This window comes from Mandrillus leucophaeus, unplaced genomic scaffold (genome assembly GCF_000951045.1).
Source record: "Mandrillus leucophaeus isolate KB7577 unplaced genomic scaffold, Mleu.le_1.0 Scaffold847, whole genome shotgun sequence".
Lineage (NCBI taxonomy): Eukaryota > Metazoa > Chordata > Mammalia > Primates > Cercopithecidae > Mandrillus > Mandrillus leucophaeus.
In genome coordinates, this window is record NW_012109219.1 from 230931 (window position 1) to 234282 (window position 3352).

General features: G+C 37.3%; 1 protein-coding gene across 1 annotated transcript in view; it reads right to left on the bottom strand.

The window, feature by feature from the left end:
- Nucleotides 1-3352, bottom strand: part of LOC105530829 (prohibitin-like) — a 60976-nt gene that overhangs the window by 42274 nt on the left and 15350 nt on the right.

The following is a 3352-nucleotide window of genomic DNA, read 5'->3' on the forward strand; positions in this document are numbered from 1 at the left end:
TTCTAAGTGTGTGGCTTTATTATTGGGTTTTCTACTCTGTTCCATTGGTCTATGTGCTCTGTTTTTGTAGAAGTATCATGCTGTTTTAGTTACTGTAGCCTTATAATATAGTTTGGAATCAGGTAATGTGATACTTCTAACTTTGTTATTTTTCCTTAGGATTGTGTTAACTATTTGGTCTCTTTTTAGGTTCTATATGACTTTTAGAATAGTTTTTTCTAGTTCTGTGAAAAGTTACACTGGTCAAGTTTTACAGAAATAGTGTTGAATCTGTAGATGGCTTTGGGCAGTATGGCCCAAAGCGATATGGCCATTTTAATGATGTTGATTCTTCCAATCCATGAGCAGGGAATGTTTGTCCTTCTGTTTGTGTCATCTCTGATTTATTTCAGCAGTGTTTTGCAGTTCTTCTTGTAAAGATCCTTCACACCCTTGGTTAGATGTATTCCTATTTATTTGTGTCTGTGTGTGCTGTGTGTGTGTGTGGCTATTGTAAAAGGTATTGTGTTCTTGATTTGACTCCCAGCTTGAATATTATTGGTGTATAGAAATGCTACTAATTTTCATACGTTGATTTTGAACCTGAAATTTTACTGAGGACATTAATCTGTCGAGGAATCTTTTGGTGGAGTCTTCAGGTTTTCTAGGTAAAGAATCATATCATCAGCAAAGAGATAGTTTAACTCTTTATTTTTCTATTTGGATGCCATTTATTTCTTTCTCTTGCCTGACTGCTCTGGCTAGGACTTTTATTACGTTGAATAGGAATAGTGAGAGTGGGAGTCCTTGTGTTGTTCCAGTTCTCAAGGGGAACACTTCCAGCTTTTGTCCATTCAGTACGATGCTGGTTGTGGGTTTGTCATAGATGGCTCTTATTATTTTGAGGTATGTTCCTTTGATGCCTAGTTTGTTGAGGGCTTTTATGATGAAGGGATACTGGATTTTATCAAAAGTTTTTTCTGTGTCCATTGAGATGATTGTATGGTTTTGTTTTAATTCTGTTTGTGTGAAGAATCACATGTATTGATTTGCATATGTTGAACTAAGCTTATTCACCAGGAATACCTTGATTGTGATGCATTAACTTTTTAATGTGCTGCTAGATTCAATTTGCTAGTATTTCGTTGAGGATTTTTGGATCTATGTTCATCAGGGATATTGGCCTGCAGTTTTCTTTTTTCATTGTGTCTTTGCTGTATTTTGGTATCAGGCTGATACTGGTTTTGTAGAATGAGTTAAGGAGGAGTTGCTCCTCTTCAATTCTTTTGAAAAGTGTCAGTAGAATTGGTAGAACCTCTTCTTTGTAAGTCAGTTAGAATTTGGCCATGAATCTCTCTGGTCCAGGGCTACTTTTGTTTGGTAAATTTTTTATTACTGATTAAATTTCAGAACTCAATATTGGTCTGTTCAGGGTTTCAATTTCTTCTTGATTCAATCTTGGGAGGCTGTGTGTTTCCAGGAATTTATCCATCTCTTCTAGATTTACTTGTTTATGTGCATAGAGGTGTTCGTATTAGTCTCTGAGGATCTTTTGTATTTCTGTGGGATTGGTTGTAATGCCACCTTTGTAATTTCTGATTGTGCTTACTTATATCTTCTCTCCTTTTTTCTTTGTTAATCTAGCTAGCAGTCTATCCATCTTGCTTATCTTTTCAAATAACCAATATTTGGTTTTGTTGATCCTTTGTGTGAATTTTCGGGTCTCAATTTCATTCAGTTCTGCTCTGATTTTAGTTATTTATTTTCTTCGGATAGCTTTGAGGTTAGTTTGTTCTCATTTTTCTAGTTCCTCTAGATATGATGTTAGATTATTAATTTGAGATCTAACTTCTTGATGTAGGTGTTTAGAACTATAAACTTTCCTCTTATCACTGCTTTTACTAACAAAGAAATTCTAGACTTAAACTGAACACTTGACCAATTGGACATAATAGACATTTAGAAAATATTCCACCCATCAACCACAGGATATACATTATTTTCTTCACATGGAACATACTCAAAGATTGACCATGTGCTCAGCCATAATGCAAGTCTCAATACATTTTTAAAAAATCGAAATTGTACCAACCATACTCTTGGACCACAGTGGAAAATAGAAATGCCAAGAAGATCGCTCAAAACCACATAATTACATGGAAATTAAGCCAACTTGCTCCTGAATGACTTTACGGTAAACAGTGAAATTAAGGCAGAAATCAAAAAATTATTTGAAATAAATGAAAACAAAGACACAACATACCAAAATCCCTAGGATGCAGCAAAAGCAATGTTAAGAGGGCTCTGTGGTTTTGACAATGGCAGCTTCATTGCACAGCTGTAGCTCTTGCAAGATGGCCCATCCTCTCCAGCTCTGCACTCTCTGCTCTCTGGTAACACTATTTCCTGCCCTTGCATCTTCAGCCTTAGAAATGGTAATGGAGCCCCACTGTTGCAAGCTCTAGGTGGCTCAACGTTCTTTGCTTGGTTCTTTCATGAAGGAGCTCTTTAAGTAGTTCCCTCATTAAAGACTCATCATTTGAAATATTTGAGCCTTGTGCCTTGTAATCCCAGCACTTTGGAGGCCAAGGCAGGTGGATCACCTGAGGTCAGGAGTTCGAGACCAGCCTGGCCAACATGGTGAAACCCTGCCTCTACTGAAAATAAAAAAAAATTAGCTGGGCGTGGTGGCGTGAGTCTGTGATCTCAGCTACTCAGGAGGCTGAGGCAGGAGAATCGCTTGCACCTGGGAGGCGGAGGTTGCAGTTAACTGAGATTGTGCCACTACACTCCAGCCTGGGCAACAAAGCAAGACCTTGTCTGACAAAAAAAGAAAAAAGAAAAAAAAAAGAGAACTATTTGAGCCTAATTTTATTTGTTGCCTGGACCTCGATAAATACAGCTTGCCTTATTTATATTCTATATTCAACATTAATATTGTCTTTCTTAGTGTATTTTGCACTATTATACTTAAAGATGGAATGGAATTAATTAAGTCAACAAATATTAATTGAGCGCTTACTGTGTGCTAGGTACTATGTGGCTATTTCAACATAGTGGTTATACAGTGGTAATTGAGACAATAAGGTCTCTGCCCTCATGGGGCATGTTTTGTCACTTAGGGCTGCTGAAACGAAGTACTATAGACTATGTGTCCTTGATCAAGAGGCCCTCAGAGTCTAGTGGAGGCAACAGACATACATAAATGGCCAGCTGAGGACATATCAAGGGAACTGTGTGGTTACAGGCATAATTCTAGGTGCCCAAGACACTGAGTATAGGTCATTCATTCGTTCATTCATTCACCATCTACTAAACCTCATACCTTCTACCAGATCTTTAGGAGGAACTATCTCTTTTTTTTTTTTTTTTT